The following is a 9,888-nucleotide window of genomic DNA, read 5'->3' as shown; positions in this document are numbered from 1 at the left end:
GGAAGCTTTGGAAAAAGAATGCTCTGTCCCAATCAAGACTGATTAAGTAAAAATCTATGTGAGTAAAGTTCAAATATTGGAACTTTCTAAAATTTTGTAAGTGATTCTGATGTGCCAAAAAGGTGACAAAATTCTGCTGCAGAGTGAAGCCCAAAACAAAACAAAACAAAACAAACAAACAAACATACAAAAGAAACCCAAGTGACAAATAGAGAATAAGCTCCTGTCCTCTTGGGCTCCACAAAACACAGCACAGTAATTGGATGACCCAGCTATGGTCTCGCAGCCAGCTCACCTGCAGGGCGGGCGATCCCTGGTGTCCCAAGTTGCCCCTCTGTCAACTTCTGTCCCTTGACTGCAGGTTGCCTGGACCCATCACAGCATCCCCATGCAGGAGCAGGCACCTGGCAGGTAGGGCGACCCACAGCTGCTCCTGCTCTGTGCCTCCAGCCGGTCAGGAGCCAGCAAGTGCCCAGTGCCTGGCATCCTGCCCTCCTGGCTTCCACCAGAAATAGGAGCAGGTGCAACTGGGAGCAGGTGTCTGCTGGGGAGGAGAGACACAGGTGCCACCAGGACGACCCAGGAGCCAAGGAAAGTGCACCGGGTGCAGTCCTTACTTGCGGGAACACAGGGGCAGCATCCAGGCTCCTGGTCTAGCCTTTCTGCTTGTGCCTCTGAGGTCCACCAGGGCTGCTTTGCAGGCGCTTGGAGCACTCCATGCTGCTACGACAGAGGGTGGGGATAGATAGTTTGGGATACAGGATAGTAGCAAACTTGGATTCAGGTGGGGCCAAAGGGAAGAACCCCCACTTTCCCACAGCTGCCGTCCCCTGCATGGCCCAGCGATCTGCAGAGTCCTGTCCGTGCACAGGCTCTGGAAAACCTTTGGTCTTGGCTCCAGGGGGAAAAATTTGCGAGGGAGGGAGGGAGCAGGATCACTGTAGGGAATTCCTGGCCTCCAGCAATGTGGGGTTTCCCACCCAAAGTACAGCCCCATGCAGAGCAGCCCCGGAACATGCCCAGGGACACACAGGTGCACTCCTAAAGGCCCCTGTCTGGTCCCAAAGTCCACAGCCTTTGTCTTCTGTAAGTTTTTTTTTAGTTTTTTTTTAATTGTTATTGGAAAGCCAGATATAGAGAGGAGAGACAGAGAGGAAGATCTTCCATCCGATGTTTCACTCCCCAAGTGAGCTGCAATGGCCGGTACTCGCCGATCCGATGCCGGGACCAGGAACCTCTTCCGGGTCTCCCACGTGGGTGCAGGGTCCCAAAGCTTTGGGCCGTCCTCGACTGCTTTCCCAGGCCACAAGCAGAGAGCTGGATGGGAAGTGGAGCTACCGGGATTAGAACCGGCGCCCATATGGGATCCTGGGGCTTTCAAGGCGAGGACCTTAGCCGCTAGGCCACGTCGCCAGGCCCGCATCTTCAGAAAGTTTAAAGTCCCTTCTTCACCTCTGGGGATGCTCCCTGGGAGCCGCATCCACCACAGCCTCCTGGGAGGGCAATACAGGGGTCCTGACAGCTCCACAAAGCAGTGGGCAGCAACCTGCCCCAGCTCCCCCATGTCACCTTCACTGCCCATATTTGTTTCCTAGCCACAAGTGGTGTTTTCTTTCAATAAAGATGAGCAACAGACTGTATTCAAGATGTAAGTAACCCAAATGCTTAATAACACAAATGTGAAAACTTTAGAGCTTTGTAAATGAACTAAAAATAACAAGAATGCATTGGTAACAAAAGTTTTGGAATAGGAAACAGAGAACGTCACAAAAAAGTTCAAAAAATAAAATCTTCACTATTTTCAAATTTAATGGGAGATATCAAGCTGTGGATCCTGAAAGCTCAGAGATAATGAAAGAGAAAACATAGAAAATAAACACTCAAATTCATAAAAATACTAACAAATATAGTAATGAAGAGACAATGCTAAAAGTGCCTAGAAAGAGCATATTACACAGATGCTGGCAATATAAGAAAGAAGCCAAATTGAAATCAAAGTGTGGATTGCAGAAAGCAAGGCAATGACATCTTCAACAGGTCCAGAATAAAGTCACTAACTAAACACAACAGGACTCTAAACGTTCGTGGAAAATGTGCATTATGTTAACATAAGGGTTTCAACAGTTTTTGCACTAAGTAAAACTTAGCTTTTATTCCACTTCCTTGAAACATTTTGAAGTAACCACATAGAAAATCGTTTGAAATGAGCAGTGAATTCAAATATTAAAATCCTGTTGATGCAAGCTAAAACAGTAGAGAGGAACCCTGTAGTAGTATAAGATTTCTTAAACAGAGAAAACTATAACATCAGTGACTTCAACTACTCTTAAAAATGTAAACAGAAAGCTAAATACAGTACAGCTAACAAAGAGGAAGAACAGGTATCAATGAATTGGCTAACAAAAAGGGAGAGAAATTTTCTTTGAAAACTTGATAAAATTGACAACTGCTTTATGTACTAATCAAGAAATAGATATAATTCAGGCTAACCACATCAAGAATTCCACATGTGACATTGTCAAGAGCATCACAATTATAATAAAAATCAATCAATTCTTCACTTAGTTTAAGTGGATGCATTCTTTATAAAACAAAGCATCAAGTTTGGTAGCAATAGAATATCTGCACAATGTATATTGATTAATATGAATTTGAAATTTATTTATTTATTTTTTTTTAATTTTATTTTAAATTCATTAATTACATTGTATTATGTGACACAGTTTCATAGGTACTGGGATTCTCCCCACCCCTCCCCAAACCCTCCCACCATGGTGGATTCCTCCACCTTGTTGCATAACCACAGTTCAAGTTCAGTTGAGATTCCCCCATTGCAAGCATATACCAAACATAGAGTCCAGCATCTTATTGTCCAGATAAGTTCAACGGCTTCTTAGGTATACACTCTCTGGTCTGAAGACAGAGCCAGCAGACTATCATCCCGATCAATTAAAAGCTCCAACATACCATCAGCAAAAATTTACATCACCATGGAATTAATTGACATAGTAACGAGTAACCAATATGGTAAAAGTAAATGCGATTTATGAATTTGAAATTTAAAAAAATTCTTTCCAGGCAAACTCAAGGCCCAGAAAACTTCAGTACTCAGTTCTAACAAACATTTCAGGAAACAGAAATAGTGAGGAAAGAAGGTCAACTATCCAATATCTATTCCAAAATGCAAGAGGAAAGACACCTGCTGAAAATCCTTCCTGAGTGTACATAATTCTGTTTTGTAAAACATGAGACAGACACGTCTTACAAGAAAAGAGAAATTTGGAACATTATTTCTCATGGCCATAGAAACAAATATAAAAGATAAAATAGAAACATATCAAAGATAATAGCACATAAAATTACGTCATGGACAAAAGAAATCCAAGGTTTGTGCAATATTTTCAGTCAGCATAAATTAACCCTTTAACTGACTGAAAGAGATTGTCTTAACAGATGGACAAAAAAGTTTTCGGCAAGATTCAGTGTATATTCAGGATACAATTATTGGACAACACCCGGGCACAAATGAGGTTTCTGATGATGAATAACTTTGGAAGAGCGATCACACTTGATGATGAAAGTGTGCTGTCTGTGAATCTAGGAGGAGAATGGTGTGTGCTGCTACTTGGTAAATGACTTCAACACTTAGTGGATATTTTATTCAGGGAATTAAGGTAGGCAAGGAAAACAAAAGAGATACATAATTCTAATAAAAATACAACAGTACTGGGCCTGCACGGTGGCCTAGTGGCTGAAGTCCTTGCCTGGAACACACCGCACCGGGATCCCATATGGGCGCTGGTTCTAATCCTGGCATCCCCACTTCCCATCTAGCTCGCTGCTTGTAGCCTGGGAAAACAGTCAAGGACGGCCCAAAGCCTTGGGACCCTGCACCCACGTTGGAGACTCTGAAGAGCTCCTGGCTCCTGGCTTCAGATTAGCTCAGTTCCAGCCATTGCAATCACTTGGGGAGTGAATGATTGGACGGAAGACGTTCCTCTCTGTCTTTCCTCCTTCTCCCTGTATATCTGCTTTTCCAGCAAAAATAAATAAATCTTTTAAAAAAAAAGGCATTAAAGAAGGTCCTCAGTGCATCTCTCCCCTCGGCCTGCAGGGCCCAGTGCAGTGAGGAGCCCCAGGCCCTGTCCGGCCTCACAGAGCTTCCCTGGGCGAGGAGAGCAAGCACAGCCAGGCGCCTTGGGGATGGGGAGGAGGAAGAAAAAGGGTCCTCAACGTCCGGCGGAGGGATCCTGCGTGGTGCTCCCGCGGAGGGATTGGCCGCAAGGGCACTCCCTGCGAGGTGCTGTGGCCACGCACCCTCAGTCATCGAAGAAGAAGCAGAGGAAGAGGACGCATCGCTGGACTCTCCGTGGGGAGCAGTTGTCCTGGCTGAAGATGCGCTGCGGGCACCGTGAGAGGACATGAAGGGCTCGTAGACTCAAGCTAGCCCTCGACCCGCCTGCTGTGGACCTGCACCGCACCAGGGGAGAGCCTCGCAGTGGCCGCCATGGTGGACGTGGGGACGTGGGGTTGGTGTCAACCACAGAGTGCCTGGTCTTCGATGGTCGCTGGAGGAGTTCACAGACCACTGTATTTCATCAGCACCATCCGAATTGTGACCTTGATCACGGACATCTACAAGGTAAGACCGCCCAAGGTACAGTGGTCCCGGAAGGGGAGGTGGCTTGGCTCTAGCACGTGTCCAGGGGTGCAGGTGGAGGCTTGTGCTTAGGTGCGGGTCCAGCTGGGGAGGTGGCAGCTTGTCCTAGGGTACGGGTCCATCTGGTGATGCAGCGGCTTGTCCTTGGGTGCAGTGTCCAGCTGGAGAGGCGGTTTGTCTTTGGGTGCAAGTCCAGAAGGGGAGGTGGCGGTGGCTTGTCTTTGGGTGCAGGTACAGATGGGGAGGCGGCGATTTGGCCATCAGCACAGGGTCCAGCTGGGGAGGCGGAGGTTGTCTTTGGGTGCATGTCCAGCTGGGGAGGAGGAGGTGGCTTGCCCTTGGGAGCAGGGTCCAGCTTGGGAGGCAGCAGCTTGTCCTTGGGTGTGGGGTCCAGCTGGGAAGGGAGTGGCTTGTCCTTGTGTGCGGGTCCAGCTGGGGAGGGGGCAGCTTGTCCATGGGTGCGGATCAAGCTGGGGAGGCAGTGGCTTGTCCTTGGGTGCGGGGTCCAACTGGGGAGGCGGCAGCTTGTACTTGGTTGAGGGTTCAGCTGAAGAGGCAGCAGCTTGTCCTTGGGTGCAGAGTCTAACTGGGGAGGCGGCAGCTTTTGCTTGGGTTCGAGTCCAGCTGGGGAGTCAGCATCATTTCCTAGGGTGCAGTGTAGCTGGGGAGGCTGCGGCTTGTCCTTGGGTGCGGGTTCAGATGGGGATTCGGCAGTTTTTCTTGCGTGCGGGGTCCAGCTGTGAAGGAGGTGGCTTGTCCTTGGGTGCGGGTCCAACTGGGGAGGCAGCAGCTTGTCTTTGGGTGCGGGTCTAATTGGGGAGGTGGCAGCTTGTCCTTAGGTGCGGAGTCCAGCTGGGAAGACAGTGACTTGTCCGTGGGTGCGGGGTCCAGCTGTGGAGCCTGCGGGTTGTCTTTGCATGTGGGATCCAGCTGGAGAGTCAGTGGCTTGTCTTTGGGTGCGGAGTCCCGCTGGGGAGGCTGCAGCTTGTCCTTGGGTGTGCGGTGCAGCTCGGGTGGCTGCAGCTTTTCCTTGGGTGCAGGGTCCAGCTGGGAAGGCGGAAACTTGTCCTTGGGTATGTGGTTCAGCTGGCGAGCCGGTGGCTTGACCATCAACACAGGGTCTAGATGTGGAGGCATAGATGGAAAAATTCACAATATAATCAAAGCAATATATGAAAAACCCAACGCCAGCATCATACTGAATGGAGAAAAACTAGAACCCTTCCCACTGAAATCTGGAACAAGACAGGGATGTCCGCTTTCTCCACTGCTATTCAACATAGTCCTAGAGGTACTCGCTGAGGCCATAAGACAAGAAAAAGAAATCAAAGGAATCCAAATGGGAAATGAAGAAGTCAAGCTCTCACTATATGCAGATGACATGATTCTTTATATGGAAGAGCCAAAAGGCTCAACACAGAGACTACTAGAACTTATACGAGAGTTCGGTGGAGTGGCAGGGTACAAAATTAATGAACAAAAATCAACAGCCATAGTGTATGCTAATAGCCCCAAGTTGGAAAAAGATCTAACCAGCAAGATACCATTCAAAATAACAGGGAAAAGCATGAAGTATCTGGGAATAAACCTAACCAAAAATGTAGGAGACCTATTTGAGGAAAACTACAAACTACTGAAAAAAGAAATTGAACAAGATCTAGAAAGATGGAGTAACATCCCATGCTCCTGGATAGGTAAAATCAATATCATTAAAATGTCTATATTGCCAAAAGCAATATATACATTCAACGCAATTCCAATCAAATTGTCAAAAACATTCTTCATGGAACTGGAAATAATGATCCAAAGGTTCATCTGGAAACACAAAAAACCACGAATAGCTAGAACCATTCTCAAGAACAGGAAGTTAGCAGGGGGAAATCACAGTCCCAGACCTCTGGACATACTACAGGGCAGTGGTTATCAAAGCAGCCTGGTACTGGCACAAAGATAGAGAGGAAGATCAATGGAGCAGAATAGAAACACCAGAAGGGAACTCACACAGATACAGTCAAATAATCTTTGATAAAAGGACAAACGATAATCCAGGCAAATGGGAAGGTCTCTTCAATAAATGCTGTTGGGACAACTGGTTGATAGCCTGTAGAAACGAAAAGATAGACCCACATCTCTCACCATATACTAAGATCAAATCCAAATGGATAAAAGATCTAAACCTGCATCCAGAAACCTTCAAACTTTTGGAAGAAAATGTTGGAAACACACTGCAACACTTAGGGGTAGGCCCTCACTTCCTAAAAAAGACTCCAAAAGCAGTAGAAATTGAGATCAAAATAAACAAATGGGACCTCATCAAACTAAGAAGCTTCTGCACAGCAAAGGAAACAATCAACAAAGTAAAAAAGCAACCTGCAGAATGGGAGAAGATCTTCGCGCACGACATAGGTGATAGAGGGCTAATATCCAGAGTATACAAAGAATTACAAAACAGCCAAAACACCAAAACAAACAAGCCACTCAAGAAATGGGCACGGGAAATGGGCAGACATTTCACAAAGGAACAATCCCAAGTGGCAAATAAACATATGAAAAAATGCTCAAGCTCCCTGGCAATAAGGGAAATTCAAATTAAAACATCAATGAGATACCACCTAACGCCAGTAAGGGTGGCCCACATGAAAAACACCAACAACACTTGCTGGCAAGGTTGCGGGGAAAAAGGAACCCTACTCCACTGCTGGTGGGGCTGCAGATTGGTACAGCCTCTATGGCAATCAGTATGGAGAATATTCAAACAACTCAAAATCAACATACCGTATGACCCAGCAATAGCACTCCTAGGAATATATCCAGAACACTTGTTTTATGAGAAACCAACATGCACTCCTATGTTCATAGCAGCACAATCAGTAACTGGAAAAACATGGAAACAGCCAAAATGCCCATCAGCAGAGGATTGGATAAGAAAGCTATGGTTCATCTACTCCATGGAATACTACTCAGCTATTAAAAAACACAAAATGCAGTTCTTTGTGGCCAAATGGGCCAAACTGGAAACCATAATGCTAAGGGAAATGAACCAATCCCAAAAGGTTAGATACCACATGTTTGCCTTAATTTAATATGATATAATGTTAAGCATATCATGTTATGTTATGGATATTATGTCATTTGTAGTATATAAACTAAAATTGAACTGTGAATGGGGGGTCACAGAAAGTGGTTAAGAAATCGCATTTATTTTTAACATGTTGACTGCTCAATATCATGTCAATTCAATCCATAATGATGTTAATTGTTGCAGATGGTATATTAGTGCTTTTATTCGACCGGGAAGATACTCTGCTGACTCTGCCCTCGGACCAGAGAGGGTCTTCCCAATAAGTAGATGGACTTGTCTGGACTATGGGATGTTGGACTCTATGCTTGGCAAATTCTTGCAGGGAGGGAATTTCAACTAAAGTTGAACTATGGTTATGCAGCGGGGTGGAGGAGCCCACCATGGGGGGGAGGTTGGGGGGGAGAATCCCAGATTCTATGTAATTACAACACAATGTAATTAATGAATAAATTTAATAAAAAAACACAAAATTAAACAATCGCAATTGACAAAAAAAAACCTCAACAACCCAAGTGCCCTTTGACAGGTAAGTGGGTCAATAATGGACACATCTATAAAAGGGGCATTGTTCAGTTATCAAAAGGAATGCAGTTCTGATACCTGTCCTCCCACATAGTTGAACCTGGAAAGCATTATACTAAGTGGAAAAGGCCAGGCACAAAGGGTGATTATCGTGTGATTCCACTGAAGCAAAATACCTAGGACAGGCACATTCACAGCAAGAGTCCATGGGCTGGGGCAAGGAGAAACGGGCATCACTCAATCCTCACGGTGACCATAACTCCCATAGGAAAATAACTCAACTCCTTGAGCTCTTTGCTGCTGCCTCCTAAATACACTCCCTGGGTAAGGAGGCTGGGACCAGGAGCAAGCAAACGACCAGGACCCAGGCTCTATATTACGGAGAAACATGTCTAGACAGGCCCTGTGCTCAGAGCCAGAGGTCTACCTCGGATCTCCTTGTCTTACCACCATCAGCTTCATCCAGTCTTGCTTCATAAAATCCCATGCCACCCCATGTTGCTGCCTTCGTCTAGCACTATTTCATAAAACATGAAAAAAATATTCAAAGGCAACACAATCTTTGTGCATCAATAGAACAGTCCTGTAGGCCACTTCCCTGGAGGGACAGCAAGGGTCAAACCATCACCTTGTCCAGGCCTTCATATAGAGCCCAGGCTTCTGTCACTACACTCTGGCCCAAAAGGAAAGATGAGAAGGGCCTGTACAGAAAGTCACTTGCAGTATGAGAGCTATCATCTGGAAAATCAAGGGACATTTTGAGAGTGCTACAAATCAATGGAACTTATGTGAAAAACACTCTAATAATTAAAAGAAAAGTTCAGAAAGAGGCAAAGTCATTCTGCACATTTTTGATGGTATAGAAAAGCCTTGACTGACTAATATGGATGTTTAAAAGCAACTATGTAAACCTACCTGTTTAGACCTATTTCCTGAAATTTTTGATTTTTTTTCTCTTAAAAAAGGTAACATCTTCGAAATGTCAGCAGGTATTTTTTATTCTAAATCATTCCCTTCTTTTCACTTGCTTTGCCCTTTGGGAGTAAACATGCGCTGTGATTAATGCAGGCAGCATCACAACCCAAGCCAGGAAGTGAAGGACTCGGGCATGAGCTCCTGACCAGACCAGGCATGCGCAGGCAGAGCCCCTCCCCGACTCAGTCCTTCACTCCGCAGGCCCTCCCACAGGTACAAAGGGCCCTCTGCAACCCAGCTGATAACTCACAGACCCTGCCTTCTGCTGCATCCTGAGAGGTGCACCGGGACCGCAAGAGCCTCAGGGGGGAGTCAGCCAAGGCCAGCAGAGCTGAGGCCCCCCCAGAAGACAGTTGCGTCTGCTGTGACATTCTGCTCTGCTCTATGTGCAGCACAGCTACCACTCAGACACCTTCCCATGGCACTGTTTCTCGGGATCTCTCTGTCCCCCACCTGCTGCCTCCATCCCTCCTTCTTGTCTCACTCCTGTCATCATCTCCTTTTTCTACCCTACCCTCAGACAACACGTAGTACAGATGTACATGCATCTCGTGCCACTACACATAACACACAAAGCCAAAAGCTCAGGAAAGCAAAATACTAAGGTAAAAGTGTTTTTAGAATCCATGCATATTTTGCCACAATACAC

Source organism: Ochotona princeps, chromosome 19, assembly GCF_030435755.1.
Source record: "Ochotona princeps isolate mOchPri1 chromosome 19, mOchPri1.hap1, whole genome shotgun sequence".
Lineage (NCBI taxonomy): Eukaryota > Metazoa > Chordata > Mammalia > Lagomorpha > Ochotonidae > Ochotona > Ochotona princeps.
The sequence above is the reverse complement of the archived record's forward strand: the minus strand, read 5'-3'. Positions refer to the sequence as shown.